This window comes from Canis aureus, chromosome 35 (genome assembly GCF_053574225.1).
Source record: "Canis aureus isolate CA01 chromosome 35, VMU_Caureus_v.1.0, whole genome shotgun sequence".
Classification (NCBI taxonomy): domain Eukaryota; kingdom Metazoa; phylum Chordata; class Mammalia; order Carnivora; family Canidae; genus Canis; species Canis aureus.
Genome location: NC_135645.1, coordinates 28865430 through 28893007, shown reverse-complemented (window position 1 = coordinate 28893007; position 27578 = coordinate 28865430). Strand labels below are relative to the sequence as shown.

At 38.8% G+C, this 27578-nt stretch overlaps 1 long non-coding RNA gene across 1 annotated transcript; it reads right to left on the bottom strand.

Moving 5' to 3' along the window:
* Positions 1-15176: 15176 nt before the first annotated feature.
* LOC144305127 (uncharacterized) lies at positions 15177-16098 on the bottom strand. Its single transcript, XR_013372143.1, has 2 exons — positions 15866-16098; positions 15177-15664 (listed from the first exon to the last, which is right to left on the bottom strand). It is a non-coding gene; the product is annotated as an uncharacterized LOC144305127 (long non-coding RNA).
* Positions 16099-27578: the final 11480 nt, after the last annotated feature.

Here is a 27578-nt window from a genome sequence, read left to right as displayed (position 1 = left end):
GATCCCTTTGGCAGAAATTAAATACCACTATTCATCCAAAATGTCTTGCATTTTGAGCTCTAAAATTGCCATACACAGCCAATTTTATAGCTTATTTGGGAGAGAATTTCCAATTTGTTACTGAATGTTGAAAGAAACCATTCCTGCCACTGAAATAAATCAGATAATTTTGAAACCAGAAATAGCTATTATGTCTCAGGTAATGTTGGAGAAATTCCATAGACAGAGAGCCGCATAGCAATGTTCACTGACAAAATGGAGCTGATAGATCCAAAACCATGATGAGGAAAATTTCATTATGAGTTCATTCATAGCAGACCTGGTTTCTTTACTACCTGCGGAGTCCTATGATAGAGCCCTTGAGGGATCTCCTTATCCCCATCCCAGTATGTCCTAAACCCCATATTTCCCTTTCAGCAAAGCCTATCATGCTGTTCCGTGCACAATTAGTGTTCTAGAATTGAGGACTGAATCACTGTTTTGGAAATTGGTTTGCAATATACTTGATAGACAGTATAAAGCCCTGGTGGGGAAGGAAAAGATACAGTTCACACTGGGTGAAGCCAGAAGCAGGTCATTTACTAGGCACAGGTGGAATTAGGCTCCCATGCTGAGAATACCACTGGGAACTTTGCAGCCCCTTGTGCTGTAGCCAATGGTCTCAGAGTATAATGAGACAGGCAAGTTCTAGCTAACTAGATGAAAAGCTCCGCCACTGTTTGAGTTACTCAGTTATGAACATCTCTTTGAGAATTTACAGAAAGATTCAAGGTGACTCCTGTAGAAGTCCTCCTGCCAGCTAAGAAAAGGTTGGAAATCTATGGAGATACTTTAGTCAGATCCCCAAAACTAGTTACCTGAGTTCACAAAAGGAGTATGCATGGGTATGATGAGGCTGTGCAAAGTTAAACCTCAATCCAGTGAGACCACTAATGTAGTAAGAGACTCTGCTCTCTGCTGGGACCAACAGGAAAGAAATCCCCTTAAGATGGCTCTAGACAATATTCTTATTTCTCAGAGGCCATCACTTTGCTACAATGTATGGACTCCTATAGGTAGCCCCAGGGGTCTCTAAAAGTGGGTGTTGTTTAGAATTTAGAGCTGTTTCTGTTTTTGTATTTCCTATGATTTGTTTATTCAGTTTCAGAAGCCACCATGGAAAATACAATTTGAAGTTGGGGATAGCAAACAGGCTATCAGGTTGGCCTGCCAGACTATATTTCTTTCGATCAACATACACACTTTACAGCTGTATAGCTATAAGCAAGAGAATGTTTTAAGCAAGATATGTTATATTCCTTAATGCCCTCTGAGTAGTGGTTTCATTGAATACATAATTTTAAACACTGTGTTACTTAAAGACATGATGGGAAAGGTTTGAGAGACTGGCTGAATCAATTAAATGAGTATCTCCTGACACTGAATTTAGAAGGCATTAAAAAAAAGGACTCCACTAGAACAGTTATTAGGATCTGAAGATAGGAATGAAGCGTTGAGTGATAGTGCAATTATATTTTTTTAATCTCTCTAACCTTACAAAATTTTTCTTTTCACCTAGTTGAGTTGATTACCCTAAGGCAATAGCTGTATTTATATAAGCCAACATAGAAAACAATATTGATTCATAAGATACTATATCTATTAGCTATATTTGTCAATGGACATTTCTAAAATGATAAGAGTGTGGGTAAAATTTTGTCCTCTGGGGGATCCTGGGTGGCTCAGCGGTTTAGCACCTCCCTTTGGCCCAGGGTGTGATCCTGAAGTCCCGGAATCGAGTCCCACATTGGGCTCCTTGCATGGAGCCTGCTTCTCCCTCTGCCTGTGTCTCTGCCTCTCTGTGTGTGTCTTTCATAAATGAATGAATGAATGAATGAATAAATGAATAAATAAATAAATAAATAAATAAATAATCTTTTAAAAAAATTTTGCCCTCTATGGTTAATTTAGATATAATTATGATTGTATTCTCACTACCAAGTGGAAAGGGCAGTCTTAAATTTTTTTTTACCTATCAAGTCCTAAGACTTCTTCCTGGAAACAGGATAAAGAAAGGACCTGGTGAGGCAGTTGTTATTGATGTTTCTGTCTGTCTAAAAGTAAGAATTATGACCAAACAGAGCACCCCATCAAGGAAGGAAGGATATAGGTTGAAACAGATAATGAAAGACAAAAGGAGTTTATAGCAAATAGAAAGATCACCTATATGTGGAGTGTAATTCCAGGGAAAGATGCAGTAATTTTATTCCTATAAGAGCATCTCTGAACAAGAGCACAATACTCTTAGCTATCTCTAAGATCCAGTATCATTTAGTGGCAAATATTGGAAAAGCCATATGACTTATTTTGTACAAAGAATGAAAATTGACTTGTGCTGATTTATGGGTTCTGCTTAAAAACTTGACAGTCTGGGGAAAAAAAGATGTCATAGTGCACACCTGGGTTTCAATTAGTAAGAACTAACATTGGGTGCATGATTTGTGAACAATATATACTCTTTTGGTCTTTTTAAAATATATTCTGAGATGAGTATTACACTTGAATTATAATACTGAGCTTCTGCATGTAGTATAGATTTGAAGTGAGATGACAGATAAAGGCCGCTCCCTACGTATGATAGGAAGCCAGGTGACACCACCTTTCTGGGAGGTCAGCACTTGACCTGCTCCATTGAATATACTAAGATGTAAAGGTAAATTAAACACATTTAAGATGGGCAGCCCCGGTGGCTCAGCGGTTTAGCGCTGCCTTCAGTCCAAGGCCTGATCCTGGAGACCCGGGATTGAGCCCCATGTCAGGCTCCCTGCATGGAGCCTGCTTCTCCCTCTGCCTGTGTCTCTGCCTCTCTCTCTCTCTCTCTCATGAATAAATGAATAAAATCTTAAAAAAAAAAAACACGTTTAAGAAACTGGCATGGAAGCAGGATAGCCTCAAGAGGAGGGGATTCAGGTTTATATGGCAGTCAAATATCACAAATAACTCTCCTTTTGAGATACAGATAAGCTATGAATGGCAAACATATTGAGATAGTTCTAGAGTTAGACACTGCCCAGTGGAGAGTTTCATGGGCTACACAGTTCTTTTCTCTTATGCCAAAAATACCCATGGTAGCAACATATGTGGTGATTTGATGACAACTGGACATGTTAGGCAAGATATAATACAGGAACTTCATTTGACTTATGGTTCTAGGGATTTAATTGCACACTAGTTCAGAGAATGGCAGTGGTCAGTTGGGATGATGAATAATTTGTGAGTTGGATAGTCGTATCATTAAACTAATGAGATAGTTCTGATAGAACTTCACTCAGGAAGGATAGTATGGATTCTGGTATATTTTAGTAGTAGCTACTATAGCTAGTAAGGTTAATGACCTAGGCTAAGGAGGTGTATTTTAGGGGGTACTATGGATAATATAAACTATGGCAGATGCCACAGAGGAGTAGGACATGGTTGTTGCTCTCTAATGTCTCAGGTGCCAAAGATAAAAAAAGAAATTCCTCCTCCTATGACTCAACTAGGATTGGACACATAAAGGATCAACACCGTGTTATTCTTATGTCAGGAAAAATGGACAATGTCATATGATATATGGGAACCTATATCTGTAAAAGCTTATATTACGACATACAGGATATGCATATGTCCATAAACCAGAGAGAATCTGCAATTGACTGAATAATGGCTTCTGATTGCTACCCTCATCACTGGAAACATGAGAAAAGGTCATTTCTTTGGGGAATGGACAGCACATGAGAGTGTCACTTTTTAATCTCTGTCACAGCAGTATGATGGAATGAAGAATTTCTATATTCATTAACAGAACTAAATAGAACCACACCTATTTACATGGTACCCTCGAAGCTCCCCTCCCCCACCATGAGAGAATATTTAGGGAGACTGATTTGAAATCCACCAATACTATAAAAATTATTGGCGAGAAATATAAGAAGGGAAATCAGCCTCAAGAAGTTGATGACCGCAGTACTACCTTTCACTGAGATCCAGGGTGTGAATGACTAACCTAGGACTCTACTTATAAAAATGCTGTGATGTTTAGATAAGGATGGTTTTCTTTACTTGGAAAGAAATGCCTTTTTATTAGGATCTGCTGGAATGCCTAGGTTACTATTCATATGTACACTTGAGAGTTTATGGATTCTTTTGGAAAACAGCTGACTAGAGAATAGGAGGTAGGAATGTAAACATCTTTTATATGTGAAACTGAGGAGCCCCCAAAAGCCAATGACTTCTTTTGAGAATGCTTCCACACATATTGTTTATACCTTGTCCATTAACCTCAAAAAACAATGCACAGTAAAATGGGAGTGATGATTTTTCTTTTTCTGAATCTATGTCTGAAAGGTTTGAGTTATTTCACATGGAATATATTCATCTTTATCAATAGAATCCTTATTTATTGTTGTTTTTATGAGTCGTTGATAATCAATCTCCTCTGTTATCACATCATGAATTTAAATATCATCCCTATACTGAATAATCTCATGTTTTCCAGCTGAGACCTATACTCTGAGCCACAGACTCATAAATTTTGTTTACTTCATATATCCACTTAAGTCTCTCACTTAACTCAAAATTGTATCATTTGATTTATATCTCTCCAATTCATGTCAAATGTGATTTTTCTTTCTCCCCGTTTTATGATGCACCCTCTCATTTATTTCTCCCTTGTCATTACCCAGAGAACACAACATCCCACAGATTCTCTATTAAACTATTTTAACATACCTATTTTTCAGTACCTTGACTTCCTATATATAAGTGCAAAATAGGAGTTTCTCTCATTTAGCTCATCACAAATCATCACGTTGACCTTTCTGAGTTCCCATGTGTCCCTATGTCCATGCATTGCAATAAACGTCATTGGAAAATGAAAAAGGTATTTACCAATTTGGTAACTTTGGCTGACCTGAAATAGCAGCCACCATATCTCTCCAACTGAAATAGTTAATTGAAGTGACATTGCTAATCTTAAGTGAAGGGAATCTTAGATAAAGAGGATAAAAATCCAAGAGAAGAAGAGCCAATATGAGAACAATAAGAGCTATAAACATATTAGCTCACTTAACCTTTGCCACACTCAATCCTATTAAATTTAATTATTGCTACTATTTTGTAGATCATGAATCTGAGGCACCTAGAGATCAGTGATACCAGAATTCAATATCATCACAGCAAAGCCCACTGCAGGACATTGGTAACTGAAAGGAAGATGGAAAGAACAAGAGAAAGGGAGGCAGAAAGTCAAGAATCTAAAGTAGACTGAGTAACAGCGAATTTATCTTTGCACTTGAAACAATCAATAAATGGAAATATATGGAACAATGGTTTGCAAGACAATGAGCATCAGGCAATGAAAGGTGATGATCCCTGAAGGATGGGAAACAAATAAGGTACGTCCCATGATTCTCCCAGCTTCCTGCCTTGAGAGTGTGAGTGAGTATTCAGGTTGCGATACAGGGAGGGGAAATTAAGGTGGAGCACAATGGATTCCCTGTGTGTGTCTAGGAAGTGGTGGTCCAGGGAGACAAAGAAAGCAAGAATTTGCAACATAGAATGTAAGAGAAGCAAGAGCTGCACAGATAGAGAACTCCAGTGTATTCTACTATAGGTCCTTTATTGGTGCCTTTTTGAAGAAATCTTTGCCTAACTGAGGTCACATAGATTCTTATATATTCTTCAGGAGGTTTTCAGTTTTACATTTTATAATTAGGTCTGTAATTCATTTTATTTTATTTATTTTATTTTATTTTATTTTATTTTATTATTTTAGTAATCCATTTTTTTTAAAGATTTTATTTATTTATTCATAGAGATGCAGAGAGAAAGAAAGAGGCAGAGACACAGGCAGAGGGAGAAGCAGGCTCCATGCAGAGAGCCTGACGTGGGACTCGATCACGCCCTGGGCTGCAGGCGGCGCTAAACCGCTGCGCCACCAGGGCTGCCCTTAGTAATCCATTTTAAATAATTGTGTGTGGCACTACCTACAGATTGAAATTTGTTTTGCATATGAATACCAACTGTTCTAGTACCATTTGGTAAAAGATTACACTTTATCTACTTCTTTTTTATCTTTGTGAAAGTCAGGTGTTTATATGTGAATATATTTTTGGACTCTGTTCTGTTCCATTGATCTATTTTTCTGTCTTTAAACTACATTGTCTTTTTTTAACTTTATTGAGATATAATTGACAAAATTGCAAGATGTTTAAAGTGGCATAATGTGATTATTTATCTTTATCTTATATTTGTAATTCCCCTCATTGAGTTAATTAATACATCCATCACCTCACATAGTTACCTAGAATGTGAGCACAAATGTGAGATATCACTCCTGTCTAAATTATAGTTTGAAAGGAATTTTTGCCCAGATGACACCTCAATTTCAAACATATGAGACCCTAAGCACAGAACCCAGCCAGGACTAGACTCCTGACCCATGTAAACTATGAGATAATACACTTGTATTATTTTGAGTATTTAGAAATCATCACCAGATGAGGAATCATTTTCACATTATTGATTCTCTACAAATCAACCACTGAAGTAGAGTTTGGTTTCCAATCAATAGCAAATATAAGCCAAACAAAATTAGATTATTCTAGTCAATTAACCCTTAGGTGATTTTGTTAGGCAGTATTCTATAATATGAAAAGGACATGCAATCACTGTCCATCTTTATTTCCAACTTTTGAATATTTTCTTGTTACTGGGTGCCACTGAATGTGGGATAAGTTGATGCCTGAGGGCCTACTCGTTAACACATTATGGATCTGACCATTAAAATGATTCCAGGATACTGCAGGCTGAAAGAAGTCAAAAAGTATTCAGACCCTGAAATAATCAGTTGAAGCCACTATATTAACTAAATTTAGTTGTAATAACTAAATATAAATTCCACTAAAATAAAAAAAAATTCTTCTGAAGTTACCAGTATATCTCTATTATATGAATATATATTAGTAAAACAACATAAACATTTCCTTTTTATTTTATTTTTTAAAAAGATTTTATGTATTTATTCATGAGAGACCCAGAGAGAGGCAGAAGGAGAAGCAGGTTCCTACAGGGAGCCCAATGCAGGACTCCATCCCGGGACTGGGATCACGCCACTGAGCCATCCAGGTGCCCCCACACATTTCCTTTCTAAACTCTCAAGTATTTGAATGAGAATTTATACAAAAGTTGTTTTCCAAAATATTTGCCTTAGAATTGCAGTGAGAACTCTAGGTCCCTTTAAAGCTTGAAGATTTCTGCCAGCTAAAGCTTTATTCCCTGCTGGAATAGTCCCATTTTCATCTCATTTCCTTCAATATCTGGGTTACCTCAATCCTCATCCATTTGTTACAATGCTACGATCTAAGTTTAGGTCCACCAATTCAGTGACAATTCTCTGGGCAAGTTGCCATCAATCAATTAATTGCTAATCCCCACCAAAAGAAAAAAAATCAGTTCTAAACCCACTTTCCTTTTTTACTATCATATTATCTAGTACTTCTCTCCAAGAGGATGTAAAAACACTTGTAGTTTTATAGTTTTTCCTAGAAAATATTTCTTGGAAGGATGGAAATATTCATTCCTTCCACTCAACCTGACACAAAACTGTTACCTTAGCTGGCATTTACTCAATGAATACAGATAATTTAAGAGATGGGTTAGTTAAGGATGAAAGCTTACATCTTCTGGATGATTACTGGCCATATCTATGAAGGAGACAGTTTCTTGAGAATATTGGAACACTCTGCATTGCACTAACTAGTTTTAACATTCTAATTTAATATTTTTTAAACTTCTGGAGGCTTTATCATGTTCTCTGTTGAGCCTATCATGTCAATTGCAAGTTTTTCTATGGTCTTAACACCTTGTTTGGAAATAAAATACATATAATTAAATAAAGATTATGGAAGGCCTTTGTTTCTTTTTTTTTTAAGATTTTATTTTTTAAGGAACCTTCACACCCAATGTGGGGCTTGAACTCAATCAAGAGTCTCATGCTCCACTGACTGAGACAGCCAGGCACACTTATCTTCCTTTTGTTTCTTAATCAAAATTTGTCATTGTAACTCATACTAACCCAACTGAAGTACACTTTATATAGTTTAAATATTATAAATAACAATATATGCCACTGTATTCTAATAGAAATCTCAAATGTGATGCAAATTAGTCACTTGCTCAATATGTGACCAGTTACCACAAAAGAATATAGGGTAGAAATTGTGGGGTTTGGTCTTTGTTTACAAGAAAATTAATATAAAAATTTTGTTCTGTAGAAATTTGAACCAGTGTCAATTTCTCAGGCTCTTTTCACCTTGTGCTAAATGAGAACATCATCCCTAATATTGCTTTGCTCCTCTCTATTTTCTGTTGGATGAATAAGCCTACCCTTTCTCAAATATGATTACCCTCTTCCTCAGTTTTACTATTCCTGTGGAATTAGATCACCTTATCAAGTACAGCAGTTCAATAATAGCCTTCCTTAAATAGGAACATGAAGGTCAACTTGAGACTTCCTTCTCTACAGGGATCAAAAAGAGGTATGGAATGCCATTACAGCCTGAATTCTGATTGTCTCTAACCAAGCAGAAGGTGTTTTCTAAATAAATCTAAGTTTATAACAGATGGCTTAGCATAAGCAGAAAGGAAATCAATAAGAAATGTGAAAACAACTATAAACCAATGAACATTAACAGCTAAATATTAAAAGGACTGTATTAATTCATAGCAATTGTATATATGTTATTATTTCAGGACTCCTATTTTTAATGAAGAAAGGATATATTATTATCATGTGATGTAGTTTGTTCTTTCAGTACATACTTATCTCTAACATCTGTTTTCATATAATTGTACACTAAAGCAAATTGCAGTATGACTATAAATAAACGGCATGCTTATATTTCTGCATATTTTTTAAGCCCTGTGAATATACCATTTATTGCTCTTATAACTATCAGAATGTCAAGAGTTTTCAGCTCAACCACCTGCAATAGAATTTGTGTAAAATGATCTTTATAATTTCCCAGATGGTAGGATAGAGAAGTCTTTTTGCTCATGTTTATGAATTTTTATATCCTCTGATGTTTTTCTTTAAAAACGAACTGAATTTTTCTCTTTTTATTCAAAATCTTATTGCCAGCAAAGTGCTTAATGATAGAAAATCTCCCCTGAAAGTGAATTAGAATTCAATCATTTTCAATCTCATTTTAACTTGTAGATTATGCTAAGCTTCAGGTAAAAATATGACTTGTGAGGTAGTCATATGTTTCCATTGAACTGAATTTCATATTGGGCTGACTTCTTTTGTCAAATCTGTGAAAATGGTCGCAGATACATTCTTTTTCATATTGTCTCTGTTCATCTCATATAATAAATTAGTGAAACTTGATTCTGTGTCTGAAAATGTCTGTGATGTTGTAACTGCACAGTGAGCCATGTGAGCCATGTGTAATGTGGCCCGTGGAGCTGTGGTCAAATGGTTGGCCAGACCTCCTGAGCCCATTCACAACAATGCAGACTGAGGAACACACTTCAAATACACCATTATCCTACTTTTCTGCTCAGAATCAACAACGGTGTCGTACATTACTCAAGCATAAATATTCCAAGAGATTCTATGAATGGGGGCCTATTACGTCTCCAAACACATCTCTTATTCCCCACCGTCCTCCTTTACTTCCAGCCACACTGGCCTTCATTCTCTTCCTCGGTTAATCAAGACCTGCCTCACCCCAGAGTGTTTGCCCTTTGCCATTTTCGTTACCTGGAACACTCATCTCCAGCACACAGCTAAGCGCAAGGCTGGACACATCACCTCTTTCAGATCTTATGTCAAATATTGCTGCCTCAGCAAGGTCTTTCCTGTCCACCACCCTACCTAAAATGGTAATTTATTTTTTCTCACCATGTTATTCAGATCTTTGCTGCTTTAAGTTTTTGTTTAGCCTTGTCAAGTGCTTTTTTTTTTTTTTGCATTTATTGAAATGATCGTATGGTTTTTATCCTCTTAGTGATGTGATATATCATATTGATTGGTTGGTGAATATTGAACCACCCTGTCAATCTGTAAATAAATTCCACTTGATCATGGTGAATGATTTCTCTAAATGTACTGTTGGATTTGGTTTGCTAGTAATTTGTTGAGGATTTTTTTATCTATGTTCATCAGAGATATTGGCCTGCAGTTCTTTTTATATGGTGCATTTATCTGGTTTATTCAGGGTGGTATTGGTCTCTGAAATGAATTTGGAAGTTTTCCTTCTTCTTCTTCTTCTAATTTTTAGAATAGCTTCAGAAAAAAAGGTAATAATTGATTAACATTTGATAGAATTTGCCTGTGAAGTCATCTGATCCTGGATTTCTGTTTGTTAGGAGTTTTTTTTATTATTAATGCAATCCTCTTGCTGGTAATCAGTCTATTCAAATTCTCTATTTCTTCCTGCTTCAGTTTTGGCAGGTTATATGTTCCTAGGAATTTATCTATTTCTTCCAGGTTGTCTAGTTTGTTGACATATAGTCATTCATAGTATTCCCTTACAATTGTTTGTATTTCTGTGGTGTTGGTTGCTATTTCTTCTCTTTTATTTGTGATTTAATCTGAGTCATTTCTTTGTCTCTCTCCCCTCTTTTGTTGAGTCTGGCTAGAGGTTTGCCAGTTTTGCTGGAACGACAATGAGCTATCACCTCACACCTATCAGAATGGCTAAAATCAAAAACACAAGAAACAGCAGGTATTTGCAAGGATGTGGAGAAGAGGGAACACTCGCACACTGTTGGTAGGAATGCAAACTGTGCAATTACTCTGTAAAACAGTATGGAGGTTCCTCAAGAAGTTAAAAATACCCTATGACTCAGAAATTTCACTTCTGGGTATTTACCCCAAAACTACAAAAACAGTAATTCAAAGGGATACATGCACCCCTATGTTTATAGCAGCATTATTCAAAATAGCAAAATTATGAGAGTACCGCAAATCTCCATCAATAGATGGATGGATAAAGAAGAGGTGGCTATATGTATGTATAATGGAATATTACTTAGCCATAAAAAATGAAATTTTGTCATTTGCAACAACATGGATGGAGCTAGAAAGTATTATGTTAAGCGAAATAAGTCAATCAGAGAAAGACAAATACCATATGATCTCACTTATTTATGGAATTTAGGAAACAAAACATATGAGCAAAGGAAAGAAAGAGGGAAAGAGAGAAGCCAAGAAATAGACTCTTAGCTATAGAGAACAAACTGATGGTTACCAGAAGGGTGGTGGATTGGGGGGGATGGATTAAATAGGTGTTGGGGATTAAGGAAGAGTACTTGTGATGAACACCAGGTGTTTTATGGAACCGTTGAATCACTACATTGTACACCTGAAACTAATATAATACTGTATGTTAACTACATTGGAATTAGAAGTTTAAAAAAACTAAATATAAGAGCTAAAACTATAAAACTTACACAAAAAAAGAATAGGGAAAAGCTTTATAACTGGATTTGGCAATGATTTCTTGGCTACGACAGCAAAAGCACTGGCAAAAAAAGATTGATAAATTAGACTACTTTGTAAAATTAGCAAATGTAAAAAGGTAAAACTTCCATGCATCAAAGGATATAATTAACAGAGCGAATAAGCAACCCACAGAATGAAAGAAAATATCTGCAAATCATTGATCTGTGAAGGATATAAATCTTATAAGCTGATAAGTTATTTATATCCACAGTATATAAATAACTTCTGAAAATCAGCAACACAAAGCAACCCCATTTTAAAAAGGGCAAAGGCCTTGAATAAACATTTCTCCAAACAAGATATGCAAATGACTGATAAGCACATGAAAAGATACTCCACATCACTAAACATTAGTGAAATACAAATCAAAACCAAGATTTGTATTTATCAGGGTGCCTGAATAGAATTATCAGGTGCCTGAATGGCTCAGTTGGTTAAATATCTGACTCTTGATTTCAGCTCAGGTCATGATCTCCAAGTCATTTTATACTTTTTAAGACTTTATTTACTTATTCATGAGAGACAGAGAAAGAGAGAGGCAGAGACACAGGCAGAGGGAGAAGCAGGCTCTATGCAGGGAGCCTGATATGGGACGTGATCCTGGGATTCCAGGATCACCACTGAGCGAAAGGCAGCCACTTAACCACTGAGCCACCCAGATGTCCCAATGATCCCCAAGTCATAAGATTGAGCCCCGCAATGGGCTCTATGTTGGGCCTGGAGACTGCTTAAAGATCTCTCTTTCACTTATCTCTGGCTTGTCCCCCATTTTCTCTCTCTCAAAAAAAAATTAAATTAGATCATAACCAGCAATTTCACTTTCAGGTATATACCCAAAAGAGTTGAAAGCAGGGTCTTGAAGCCATATGAGTGTGCCCCTTTTCATAGCAGCATTACTCACAATAGGCAAAAGGTGGCGGCCACTCAACTGTCCAACAATGAATGGATGGATAAGTAAAATGTAGTATATAATGCAACAGAGTATTATACAGCTTCAAAAATCAAAATCTGACACATGGCTAAGGCATGCATGAACCTTAAGAACGTTATGCTAACTCAAATACAGCAGTCACAAGAAGACATGCACTCTATGATTGCACTCACATGACCTACCTAGAGCAGTCATATTCGTGCAGACAGGAGGAATCGCGGTTGCAGGGGCTGGGGGAAGGAGTCACTTAATGAACATAGAGTTTTAATTTTGCGAGTTGAAAATATTCTGGAGACTGGCTGTGCAACAATTGGGATGCACTTAACACTACTGAATTGTATGGTTAAAAATGATTAAGGTGGTAAATTTTGTGTCGTGTCTATTTTACCACAATTAAAAATAAAATGTATTTCACTGGGTTGCATACTTCAGATTAGGTCTCTGGCAAATTCACAAATTCTTTTAGAGATACGTCAGTTTAACTAATGTGAGAGAGAACTCTCCACCCTGATAATCTAGTAAGTCCAAGGACCCATCATGGGAGGAAACAGAAATAAGTAAATCAGAGAATAGTATTCACAAATGGGAATCATAGTGTATTCCCTAGGTATTATTTGTATGGAAAGGTAATGCTTAGGATATTATAATGTAAATAGATGTTAAATGAAAAAAAATGCATGAAAAGGGATGTCCAAGGTATATTGGTAATTTTTTTGTCCTTTTTTTTTTTTCTGTACAAAGGTGATTAAATGCCCAAAATAAGAGCAGAGCAATGAATTCAGCATTACTCAGTAACACACTTTGATAATTAATGAAAAATTTGATGCCTCTTGTTCCACTGGCTATACTCAAGTAAGTTACATTTCATGGTGATTTTTACTCTTCTTCTTTCCCGTGGCTTAGATAGTGGAAAGGAAGTTGTTTAATGGGTGAAAGTTTTCTGTTTCATTGTTGTCATTAAGAATTTTACTTAAGTTTGATGGTACTATTAAAATTGGTACGTGGCTAAACATAAATGTGTCTTGAAAAGATCTGTCTCTTCTTTAGCCAAATATGTCTCATTATAGCCTAATAACTCTTGTAAATGGCAACATTTTTTATTGATATTTTCTAGAATGTGGACATTCTTCCTGACTCCTTATGAACTTCAGCAGATTTAAGTTACTAGAGAATCCTGAATATATATGCCTGTCTATACTGAGCCAAAAATGGGGTGGGGGTTACTATAATCCCATATGAAAAGTCTAAAATCAATTATACCCATGCAGGAAACCTAAGACAGGTTATAACAAAAGAGAAATCTTGTGGGAGGTAATATTCCTGGGGCCATTTTAAGGTATAATGAATTCTTAAAATGTGGACATGATCCCACTCAGACCCTACTCACTTGTCTCTCTTCCTTGATTGTCATGGATATCCCAAGAGCTGACCCCTTTTTATTACTCTGCCCATAGATTACATGACATCTCTTCTGTGGGTCTGTTCATCTTGTCTGGTGAATGACTTGTCAAAGGATTTTATTTTTTTCTCATAACATTTGTCACTATCTGAGGTTAGTTTGTATTTTAATTTACTTTCCCTGTCTCTCTCAATGGAATAGAGTTTCATGACTACAAGGCCTTCTCTGTCCTCTTGAATGATATATCCCTCATGCTGATTACACTACTTGGCACAAAGATTGATGCTGTGTGTGTGTGTGTGTGTGTGTAAAATTTATGAATTACTACGGGGTAATTCAATATCAATAAATGTCACATTGTAAAAATAATTTTAAATTATTCTAATTTATTTTAAATCTGGCTTGAACTTCTTAACAATATTGGCAATAATCTAGTATTTGTCATTTTCAAGATCTCTGTCTCTATCCATAGTGAACTATCAGAACCAGAGCCTTATGTAGCCCCAGGATAATGATGGAAAATCTACTTTTAAATATGTAGTATTAGGAAGTGTGGTCCTGGGGGACCTGGGTGGCTCAGTAAGCTAAGTGTCTGCCTTCAGCTCAGGTCATGTTCCTGAGATCTTGGCATCGAGCCCTACATTGAGCCCCACATCGTGCTCCCTACTCAGCGGGGGGTCTGCTTCTCCCTCTCCCTGTGCTCCTCCCTCCAAGTCTTGCTCACTCTCTCTCTCAAATGAATAAATAAAATATTTAAAACTAAAAAAATAATAAAGAAATGTGAACGGTTCCTCTTTGCCCTGATCTAGATGATCCATTTAAAGGTGATCATCTGGACACCCGCACTGCAAAGCTCAGCCACACGCATTCCCATGGAAACTATAGAGTCACTACGCCAATTTCCCCGTCTTCCCCGCTGAGGTGCCACCTTCTACTGGCACTCACTTTCAGGTCCTCATCGCTTTCAGGATCTCCAACCTTTCTCAATGTCCAAAGATCCAAACTTGCACATTAAGATGGCCTTTTTCAATTCTCTAAACATAGAGCTTTATTTTTTAACCCCTTTTGGAAAACCAGTGGGTTTTTCTAAAGGGCCCCAATGTTCTAAACCACAAAACTGCTGCTTTGACTCATACATTATTTGCTCTAGAACTGGAAAACAAACAAAAAACAAGCGATCGGACAGAAAATATTTACTTTCCCTCTAAGAGTATGTTTATGTCTTAATCACTTTTACGAATTGTGTTCTTTTGTCTCACCTATAATTAACGAGAAGAAACTCAGTGAGATGTGGTGACACCAACTGATTAATATGCTCTTTGCAAATTTCTTAACAAAATATTCCTTTCTTTGGTAAGTGATTAACAACTTTGAACTTGAATAAGATTTCTATTTAAAGTTGTTGCTAATCATTAATAAAGCAAACACACATATGATATCGAGTTTTAAAGCGGTCAATTCATAAATGTGAGGAAAGATGAAATTTTCCCCAAAGATAGAAATTATCTTTGTTGAGAGAAAGTGCAAGAATTTAATAGAAAAAAAAAAAAAGGACTGCATATAGTCTCTACTTCCTTCTACCCCTTAGAGAAAGATTATAATCTGACATGCATGAGTAGAGGAGAAATAATGGAGAATCTAAACATAGAATTTTAAAGATGTGGGGGTCTTTAGATAAAAATCTAGTCTGGCATCCTTTATGAAAGTGGAGACGATCTGAGGCTTCTGAGTTACCTGAGAAGTCTGAAATCCAGGTACCGGGACAGCTTGGTGGTGCTTTTTTCTTTTTCTTTTTCTTTTAGATCTGATATAGAGAAAATAAAGGAGTTAGAGAAACCACTTTCTAACTCAACAGTGAAAAAGTAATAGATCAAACTTTGTGTTGTCGTTGCTACAGTTAGTTTGAAGTCCTAGAAGAGAGTCAAAGTCATTGAAGGTCTCGGGAAATAAAGGTTTGGTAGGGCAACAAAACATTAGATGGGAAAAAAGAAAGATAGGGAGTTACCGCACTGATCCTCTGGCCTTTCTAGTCTTCTTTAGCCTGGAACACGAGCAGCGGGTGATGGAAGGCGTGGTCCACCCAGGGGTCCAGGGCCGCCGCGAGAAACCCAGGTACGAGTTGCTTCACCAGGAACGATCTGGCCTCTCGCGCCAACCGTCCGCGCTGCCGTCCTTAGTGTTTCCATCTGAGGCGCCGCGACGCCGGGCAACCGGGCCGTGCGCTCGGTCGAGGGCGACTCCGGGCCCGCCGCGTGGCTCCTACAGCATCGCCCGGGCCCGGGGCCTCGCTGCCGCCCTCGTTTGTGGTCAGCACCGCGCTGCCGCCTGCGTGCGGGGAAGGCACAGCCCGTGAAGCGCCTTCGGGTCAGCCCTGGCGGCCGAGGGGCCCCCTTCGCGACGACCAAGTGAATGTCCAGCTGGGGCACCCCACCTCCTCCTGCCGGGAAGCCGGGAAGCCGGGGCCGGGCCGGGCGCTCCGCTGGCCTGGGCGAGCCGCAGGGTTCGGGGGGACCCTGGGGGCTTCCCCGCCGGGAGCCGGTTCTGAGCTGCGTTTCCTTCCGCGGGGCCAGGAGGGCGCGCCCAGACCCCAGCGCCCGGCGTGTGACCGCGTGCGTCAGGGCGTCCGGGCGGCTGCGGGCCGGGGGGCGGGGGCCTGCCCGGGAGGCGCCTCTGGACCCGCCGCCCCACCCCGGAGCGGAGCCGGCGCCTCGACGCCAGGGAGCCCCGACTGCGCTGCGGCGACACAAAGCTTCAGACCGCGGCGGCCACAGCAAGGGGACGGGGACGGGGACGGGGCCGGGGCGCTGGGCTGGACGCTCTCGGCGGCCAAGGACTGAAAAACGGGGCGTGAGACTGGCGCTGGGCTCGGTGGTGCAGGACGCATGTGCCCCGCGGAGGCGCCGGAGGTGACCGGAGGAATCTTGCCGGAACTTGCCCGTCTCCTGCCTATAAATGGACAAACGTGCCTTCGAGCGTCAGTAGGAACGTGGTCACGACCTTCCACTTGTCACGCTGCGTCCTGGGCCTCCGTTGAGGTGCGCGCGGCAGGGGGCCCCGAACCGCCGGCGGCGACGCAGGGCTGCGGCCTCCCCGCGGGGGCGAGAGGCCCGGCCCCGGGCGCGGGGGGACGGCGGGGGGGCCGGCGGGGGGCACCGCGGGGCCGGCGTCCCGCATCCGCACGGCGGGGAGCTCGGGGCGTGGAGGGGAACGGCTTGTTTATGCAAGATTCGGAGGCTGCGGTTTTCTTTTCCTTTTTTTTTTTTGTTTAAAGATTTCATTCACGTCTTCAGGAGACACAGAGAGGCCGACCGTGGGCCGCGTGGACTCGGCCCGGTCCCGCCCGGTGCTGCCCCCGGTGCCCCCGGTGCCCCCGGAGTCGCGGGGCGGGGCCCTGCCCAGGTCCGCGCCCTCCCGCGCCCGCTCGCTCTTAAATAAATGAATAAATAAGTCTTAAAAATACATAAAACCGGGCCTGGCGAATATTTTCATATTGATTTGCCTTAAATATATCAAATGCAGGCCCGCAGGGGATCACATCCTTTTGAGGAATTACTGGTAATTTTTTTTTTTTTTAATAGAAATGACCAGTAAAACCGGGGACAAAACTGAAGTCATATAGTTACTATTTAAGTTTTTTTTTTTAATTTGATTTTTTTGTTTGTTTGTTTGTGTTTGCAAAAAGCCTTGCTATTTGGTTAGTAGGAATTAGATGTAGGCCATGAAGTGACGTAATAGCCATTCTGGCTTTCACAAATTAGGTCAGCGAAGCGAGACCGTGGATAAAATACCACGTTTCAAGGATTTGGGTCTCGAGCTGGCCCCGTGCCCCTCGGCGCCCGGAGCCGCGAAGCCTCACACGGAGCCGCACGGGCCGGCGCCCCCCGTCCGAGGCGTGTTCCCTCCTCCACAATGTACCGTCGGCATTTCCTACCCCGGACATACGCTTCAGGAACATTAAGTAACGCCTATAAATTATTTCACGTTATGGAAAAACCATAAACTCTTTAACCATTTTCTAAGGGGAAGGGTACTTCCTTTTTGTTATCATAACTAACACTGAGATGTGTGCTGTGCACCTGAATCACTTATCTGTCGGACTCCGATGACTCCAGAAAAATCTACTTGGGATAGAGATTAGATTACTGCTGTACGGTGGGAAACATGTTCTTAGCTGGCTATGATAAAATATTGCATTTTTTAAAAAGATTTTATTTATTTACTCATAGACACAGAGAGAGAGGCAGAGACACAGGCAGAGGGAGGAGCAGGCCTCATGCAGGGAGCCTGACGTGGGACTCGATCCCGGGTCTCCAGGGTCACACCCCAGGCCGCAGGCAGCGCCAAACCGCTGCACCACCAGGGCTGCCCTAAAATATTGCATTTACTACATTTTATATCACCAACTTCAAGCCTAAAAGTAAATAAAATTAGAAATCAAGATGAGCATAATGTTTTTAGAACCTGTAATTAGTTCTAAAAATTACAGTAACTGTAAATTGGCCCTGGTTCTTGTCCATTTTATGTACAAGGAATAGTAAGCGACAGGAATCACATCTATGTTGGTAGATATCCACACACAAAACCAAGAGCTCACCGAAATAAAGGTGCATTTCGAATCCCTACTCATTCCTTATGTAAATAATATATAAATACAAAATTTATTTATTTACTTAAAGATTTTATTTATTTATTCATGAGACACACAGAGAGAGGCAGAGACACAGGCAGAGGGAGAAGCAGGCTCCATGCAGGGAGCCCGTCGTGGGACTCGATCCCGGGTCGTCGGGGTCACGCATTGAGCTGAAGGCAGATGCTCAACCACGGAGCCATCCAAGTGTGTCTGTAAATACAAAATTTAACAGAAAGTTAGAAATGACAGATTTCTAATAAGCAGAAGAAGTTAAGCCCCACTTTACACTGTTTGCATTAACTGAGGGCAGAATCCAGCTTTTCTAGCTCCTGGTCTAGAATATTTATTTATTTTTAATTTTTAATTTTTTTTAATTTTTTTTTTTTTTTTTTAGAATTTTTATGATTCCACCACCACTAGGATAGGACAATTTTGGTTATATGTGCATATGTTTGACCAACATCTAACAATTCAAAATATTTGGGATATGCCTCAATTTTAAAGGATATATTGTTTTTAAGAAAGCTGTGTTAATCCAGTTTGTCTTTTCTGTTGCAAAAGCCACAACATCTAGGCAGGGAAGATTCTGTGATTTATTTGATTCAGAACAGGCTTTTTTGTGGAGATGTTTATTTCAAATATGTTTATTTCAAAAAAAAATTTATTTCGAAAAAAAGTATGTTTATTTCAAATATGAAACTTTGTTCTGAGGAAGAATATTGGCTGCTCAATGTTATTTTGGAGTCATTATCCTGGAATTTGTTTTTTGTAAATTTTTTTATCATATCTTATTGCTTATTGTTTTCAAGGAGTTTGTAAAAAGACAAGATAAAATTGAGTAATTAAATGTCACATTTCAACTTTACTCAAGTTTACAATTTTAAGGTATCTACGTTTGCTTGAAGGAAAAAAAAATATATATATATATATAATCCCATTGTGGTTACTAGGATGAGATGAGACTGGTGTGAAAGTCATTTAAGAAAAGTGAAAAAGCAATAAAATTCCAGCTGTTTGGTTAGGAAAGGTTCTCAGAACTCCTTCAAACTCAGCCAAACAAACAGTCAGGGTTCTTCATGGAGCTCACTGTGGCTGATAATTGAAAGGTTATTTCCAATATATATTGTCCATTCGAAAAGCGTATGTGAAACCAACACTAATATTCTCCTTCCTGCACATGATAGTATATGAAACATGAAGACTTCTTAAAGAAGATATCCTTAAAGATGAAACATACTGTATTTTTTACACTCACTTTTTCAAGATTGCATTTAAGCATGCAAATGCTGGTTAAGAGAGTATAAAGTCCAGAGTCAATTATCTTGTACCATATACTTACTCAGAGTTTGGAGAGAAGAGTTGCAGTTGTGAGTGGAGGAGGACATGGCTGAGCATGACAAAAGCCAAAAAAATGAGAGCAGAGAGGTCCATATTGTACAAAACACAGTTTTTAAAATAAGAGCTTTGGTTACAAAAAAAAAAAAGGTATTTATTGTCAGTCAACAGTTATAAAAATCATATATTTTAGAGAAGAGATGATATCAATTTTGCTCAGAAGCTCTCTATATTTCCTGATGTGCAGAGACAGGAGATTGCATGCTGTAGATCAATCTGTGATCAAGAGAAAAGCAGGTCCAATATTAAAATCATACGCCATAAGCACATAGATGCAGTGTTTGAAAGAGGTTTTTTTTTTTTTTTCTTTATTGTCAGACACAGAGAGAGAAAAGAAAGCTTTAATATCAATTTGCTTAGTAAATGCATTTCATTTGCATTCATTTTCAGGACCTAAAGGAGACCTAATCTGTCATAGAGCTGGAATTATTGAAAAACTCTGAAAACAATGTGTTGTTTGCATATTGAGATTGAGCTCCAAAGTTCTCAGTCATTTATCTTAACCGTGTGTGTGTGCGCGCGTGAGGGTATGTCTGTGGTGCGTGAATTTTCTGTGTAATTTGAGATATGTTTTACTCAATGATGTAAGAACAGGAAACTTCACAGTAAATCTATAGATTGTCACATAATTTTACAACATTTGATTTGATTGTACCTTACACAATAAATAAGCCACAACTTACATCGTAATGTCATCTGAACTATAAACAATTAGCTAACATACATATGTTCACATTATGGGAGGTAATTGGGTCATTATACCCTGCGCTGAATTATCTTTTGTCGTTGATCAAAGGTAGACATTTAGAAGCATGCATAGCTAAATCTTGACCAGAAGTTGGCTTAATTTTTACAGAAAAATAAATCGTTTTAGGTAGGGTGCAAAGCAATGAATTATACTGCCTAATTCTTGCATAGAAAAGTCAATGACAATAAATTTTTCAGGTGAGGGAGTCAAGCTTAGGTTTTTACTTCAAATACCAAAAGGAAGGCATTAAGAGCAAAAAAGAGTATGGGTCATCTTTTAATGAACCATGTATTATGGTTGACATCTCTAAAACGAGGGAGTGACTTTGTTATCAATTCAAGAATCAACTTAAAAGTGAAACACTGTGCACTTAACCTTTACAAAAAGCATATAATGGAGAGGACATCTTTTTTTTAAAGAGATTTTTGTGAAATATCAGCTTTAAAGTATTAGCTGTGCAAAATGCCAACCCGCAATGTTGGGTTAAATGACTTAGCCAAACAATGTATCTCAACAGCATTTCCCTTTGCAACACCAGATACACAGCTAAAGCATTAAAATCTCTAAACAGGATTAAAAGAGCAATGAAATGTGAACTCTTTCCTCAAGGTTATTTACTTCTGGACAAGTAACATCAATGTTACATGAAAAAAAAATTGATCTATTGGAATATTAGATATGTTAGCAGCTTTAAAAAATTAGAAGCAGAAACTTTTCTTTTTTGTAAAAATATATTTTATTTATTTATTCAGGAGAGATGGGGGGGCGGGGCGCAGAGACACAGACAGAGGGAGAAGCAGGCCCATGCAGGGAGCCTGATGTGGGACTCGATCCCAGGTCTCCAGGGTCACACCCTGAGCTGAAGGCAGCACTAAACTGCTGAACCACCCAGGTTGCCCTGCATAAACCTTTCTTGAAAAAAAAACCTAAGCAATACCCTCAATACATGTCTGAAATGGAATTGCAAAAGATGTACCATCTCCATCCTCCTCCCAGTTACTTTTCTTTTCAAACACTAATGGAGCATTCTTGGGAGCCCCTGAGACTCTGCTGATAACAATGAGAGCAAATCTGATTTCAAAATGCCCTCAATGTCCCTAACCTGCAAATCTTTTTCTATATTTCTGCCAAAGAAAATGCACCTTTCAATTCTTGTTGATGCTAGGTTCATGGCAGCAGCTATTCAAGACACTGTAGAAAAGATTATCAGGAAGGTTGGTCGGAGACTGAGGATTCTGGTGGATGTGTCTTGCGAGATCCCCTCGATGCGAGATGATTGTAAGGTGGCTTTGGACTTGCAAGGGAAGGAAATGCTTAGCTCTGAGCCAAAGGGTCTCTGACAAAAAAGAAAAAAAATCTAAGGTATAGTGCTGAGCGGAGAGAAGGACTGACCACCATGTATCCTCTTCCAACTGACATATGGAAGGAAGTAGATAGTTACTAAGTTTAAGACTCAAGTTGAAGGAATACAGTCTTAAATGACTCTTTTCCAAGAGTCTAGTTCTAAAAGGCAAACACTTATTAGGAGTCTCTTAAAAATCTTCATCTGAAGGAATAAAGCTGTGGTGTGAGAAGAAGAAATATTTTAAGATCTTGGAGAGACCACATATAAGCACTCAGATTAATGGGCTGGTTGAACAGCCGGTTGAGAATAAATCATCTTGAAAGTCCAACCAAAGCAAACCTTCAGACTGCAGAGCCATTTACAACAGACTACCATCCTATGAGGGACCTCAAACGAGAACCTCCTTGCTCCTCAGTTCTGAGCTACAGAATTCTGAGCTAAATAGAGTGGCTATTAGGTAATTTTATAGTATGAACCATTGGAATGGCAATTCCGTAGTCACATCTGCTTGTATGAGCATAAAATCAAAATAATAATGATATATATTTATAAAACAAGTTAAATAATGAGTAAATATTTGATGATGAACTTAATACAGACTTTAAATTTCATGATTACATTTCATTTTAAATCCCTTACTTGATAAGGCAAAATGATGTCAGGATGTCAAATTTGGTATATATTGCTTGATTTAAGGAAACATACCTTTAATCAAGAGGGACAAAAATCTCCTATATTCTGAGGGAAACTGACTTGCATCAATCCATAAATAATAGAATTTGAATGATGTGCATTCATTTATTAAGCAAATATTTAGAGGCCTATTAAAAGCCAGCACTATTCTAGTAACTGTTTAAAATGAACTTTGTTCCTTTCCATTGGAGTTTACAACCTTGGGGTTATGGGAATAGGAATGTTGAATGTTGTAATAGAATGAAATTGACTTTGTGCAGTTGGAAAAGCATAGTTACCAAAACAAAACAAAACAAAGATGGGTGGTATTGAGTGCCTATTTGAGGATAGTGATCATGAAATAAGTTAAGAAGAGAAAAAATAATAAAATGATAGTGAAGATTAGAAAGGTATCATAACATTAATAATAGAGATCGCTAATATTTGTTGCATATTTGTTGTGGTCTAGGAATGGTTTAAGTATTTTATGTGGATGAATTAATTTATCTCTTATATCAACTCTGCCAGCAAAGTAGTATTATCATGTTCATCTAATAGATGAAGGAGCAAAGACGTACAGAACTTAAATAATTTTCTAATAGTCCCATATTAATATTTACAAGATCAGTATATTTGACTTCTTATTGATTTGGGGGAAATGTTATAGTAGGAATCTTGAATCAGTGCTTCGAAAGATAGTTTACTTTATGATAATGCAACATGCACAGTGTAACTATGACATTGTACCATAAAGGAAAATTCTTTAGGCTCGAATATGTTAGGGTTTTAAGGAATAAGATGAGATATACAGAGCATTGAAGTACCACAGGGAGGAATGGAGTGGAAGGTAAGTGCTGTGGGCGGGCCAAAAAGGTCTGCAACTAAGGGGATAATGCCTGAGACTGTGGCTGCGCGTCACTAAGAGGAAGCGGGGGGGGGGGGGGGGGGGGGGGGGGGGGGGGGGGCAGGTACTTAGTTAAATGTTGAGAATGCCAAAGGCAGGGAAGAAATAATCCTCTGGAAGCAACACTGAAGAGTAAGAAGAACAGCAGTCCTGCTCTCAAAGCTAAGATATATGGCACGGTGGGGGGTGGGGGGGAGCTTGGACTGCAGGACATGGTCTATTCAGAGAGGGAAGAACGCGTTTTAAGGGATAGATGCAAAGAGGGAAATTCAGAAATGAGTTTGAGAATGTGCAGGACTTGATGGACTGACATTCCAGGCAACAGGCTGGGGAAAGAAGGCCAAGGAGCTAAGTTCCTGCATCGGACAGGTGGCCATGAGCGTTCAGAAGCTACGGAGAGGGCACAGAGGTTTTCGTTCTCATATCAGTAGAGGTAAGTAAGGGGGAGGTGACATTTGGTGGTTTTCATCTTGTCTGCTTTGTGGGTGGGCAGTTCAAGTCCTGTGGACAAAAGGGTATCTGCCTGGCAGCAGGGATTATGGAGATAATGATTTTCATCCTTTCACACGGAGAAGAGTATCTTGAGGTGGTGAGAGGTGGCTTTGTAGGAAGTAGCCCACCTGGTCTTCTCCCCCGCCCCCACCCCAGTAATTCCGACCTTTTACTCCCATTAAGCTGTGGAAAGATTCTCGATACCAGCATTTCTTGGGGGAAATGTGAGTTCTGAATTGCTGGAAGTATCCAGGAGAATCGGAGGAGCTAAGTGCCTCATGGTCCATCTTTAGAATTGTCCTACAGTGACCTGACAACTGACACTGATACATTTAGAAGTAGAGTCAATCGTTTCTCCAAAAAATCCTGCATTTTGCATCTCCAAGCCTACTTTCTCCCTCTTCTTTCCTGCTTGGCTGCTTGACGCAGGCACTTCAGCCACCTAACCTGGAACCGAATTGATTTGTTTCACTACTTATTATGTTGACAACTGATAAATTATAAAGAAATAATTCCGAAGGAAGTTTATTTCTACTCCGCATAAAAGGGATCATATGACCATAAAAAAACACATTATCGGCTAAAACAGAATGTTGACTTTAGTAAAACCTTACAGATAGGCCAGTCTTGTTATAGCTATTGTGTTTTTTCTTTAAAATGAAGCTGGATTGGGGATCCCTGGGTGGCTCAGCGGTTTAGCTCCTGCCTTCAGCCCAGGGCGTGACCCTGGAGACCTGGGATCGAGTCCCACATCAGGCTCCCGGCATGGAGCCTGCTTCTCTCTCTGCCTCTTTCTCTCTCTCACTCTCTGAATAAATAAATAAAATCTTAAAATAAATAAATAAATAAATAAATAAATAAAATGAAGCTGGAGAACAAGAACTTCAACAATATTTGAGAGAGTGCTTATTTATCTTAAAAATTTTATTTTTAAACTTTTCAAGCACAGCAATGCAGTGAAGTTCACATGGCGAGAAGCACTTCTCACAATGTACAAACTGTGAAAATAACACATTTCATTAAAATAGGCATCTCTGCACTAAGCACCAAGTCACGCAAGCAAACATGAGAAGAGGAAAAGAGGCTTTGGAACAGCACTTACTCCCTAGAGATCCTGAGTCAGCTCTTCTTACCTGGAAAAACTCTCTATTCGTAATGTTTCATTATCCCCAGTTCCCTCCAGGTGCTATTAGGTAATGACGACTCTTGAAACTTTAAAAACACATTTTAAAATTTGGGATTATACATATTTTGGGGGCAGGGGTGAATAGAGGTCGGGAGTGATTCTTCTCTGGGATCCAACAATCAACAGAGTGGAGGAATAATGAAGAGAATAAAATTGATCTTACACCAAGAACATCACCATGAAGGCACCATAAGTGAGCCCTCTCCTCAACAGATTTTAGAATTCAAGCAGAAGGAACTTGAACAAAAATTAAAGGAGCAGATGAAGAAAAAAAAAAGGTTTGTTTTAAAAAATATTTGCAGAAATTCTTCAAAAATACAAATAAAGTTATTGTTCTGCTTTCATGAAATTAGAAAAAAATGTTTTTACTGAAATGTGTGCCGGTAATATGGAAAGCTATAATGATAAAAATAAAATGGCACATAACCCTACACCAACAGATGTAGATATTGATATTGAGGTGTACTTATTTTAGGAATGTAACTGGTATTACCTCAATAAGCTCATATTTTGTATATATAAAAGATCATATATAATGGTAAATAACTGAAAATATCTAAAAGCACATATTTTAAATACACTTTTAAACCTGCTTAAAGTATTCAAATATAATTAAGCTTTTATGTATATATATATTGACTGTGTCCTGATTAAAATGCCTAGTTTAGCAAATTTAGTTTCCTCTTTCTTTTCTTTGTCAAGTAATTTAATGATGAATATTAAAATCTTTTATGCAACTTTTTACATTGTTTTGTAATCATGGACATTATTCTATGTCTAACTCATTTTATTCAGTGTCTTTCATCAAATAACTCATTTCCCCCATTCTTTAGCTGCTTATTTTGGTTAATATCTATTTCATCAGAATATTATTTTTAAATAGTTATTTTGAAAATATAAAAGAGATGCTATAGTTTCTAAAATTATACATATCATTATTTTCCATTGTCTTCACCCTAAACAAAGAAAAAAATCTTTGGGTCTTAAAATTTGTGGTCGAGCCTTATTTTCTCAACTCTGACTACTCAGTAGTCACTGCTCTATTCCTTCTAGTATTAATGTTAAAAATAAGTCTGGGAAAAACTTCCTTTTTTTTTGTAGATGAAATAAGATCTTTTCTTCCCAATCAGAAAAGTCACAGAATTTTCTTTTTTAAAAATTTTAGTTGGCAAGATTTGTTTTCCTCCTTCCCTCCTTCATCTTCAGGTCAGAGTTTATAGCAACTGTGACACGATCAGTGTCAGCTACTGGCAATGAAGTCTCCACTGTTGACAACAGCCGAGTCCATCTTATCCCCGAACTTCTCCTTCCTTGAGATGAACACAACATCTGCAAAGACAACAGAAACGTATGGCTTACGTTAAAGCCAGGAGCATGTTGCTGCCTTGGTATTTGGTGAAATTGGCAGGATCTGGAATGCCCTAACCACGAGTTCTCCTTCCCCCTCTGGCCTCCTGGGTCAAGTCCTGTAGCCAAGCTGGCCTCCTTAACAAAGAGACAAGTCAGACTTCCTGCTTGTTCCTGAGGAATGGGGTTCAGTTCTCTGACAGTGCCCAGAATTATTCAAACAAGCCAGTCACATCCTCTTGTGGGCACCAGGGAAAACCTCAAAGGTTTCCTGGGGCTACAGAGCTTGCCTCCCACAGTCCCTCCGTGGCTTGGTTCCCAAGCACAACTGCTGTGTTGCCTCAGTGGTAGGCGGTGTCTCCTTCCCCCCGCTGGGAGAGTATGTGACTAACAAACCAGTGTCGAGCTCATCTTTCCGGGAGCAGGTATCATGGGTTTGGCCACCCTGTAACCGTAAGGCAGAAATCCCTTCCTCATCAGTGGAGTCAATAGGATGCCACGAAAACTTGGTTGCTCTTATAACTCAGAGCAGTTTTCAAGACCGATGACTTGTAAATCTCTTTCAAGGAGAGGTTTTTAAATGGAATATCGTCATTTCCTTTACATTTCTTTTTAATTATTTTTGTATGTCTTCTAAATCTCCCCTCTGTTCTGAAGTATTTATACACTTAAGTCTTTATTGAGGAGCTACTTTACACTAGACACTTCTCAAGGTGCTGCTAAAATGGCAGTGGCTAAAAAAGACAAAAATATTGTGATTCTAGTCTTTTATGCTACAGGCAGACAATAAAAAAATAGCAATACAAATGACAATACAAAATAGTAAATATGTAAAGTTACCTGGGTGGCTCAATTGGTTAAGCGGTTGACTCTTGGTTTCTGCTCAAGTCATGACCTCGGCTCGGAGTCTTGGGATGGAGCTCTACCTCAGGGTCCACGCTCAGCAGGGGGTCTGCTTGAAGTCTCTCTCCTCCCCCTCCCCCATGCACTTGCATGCAC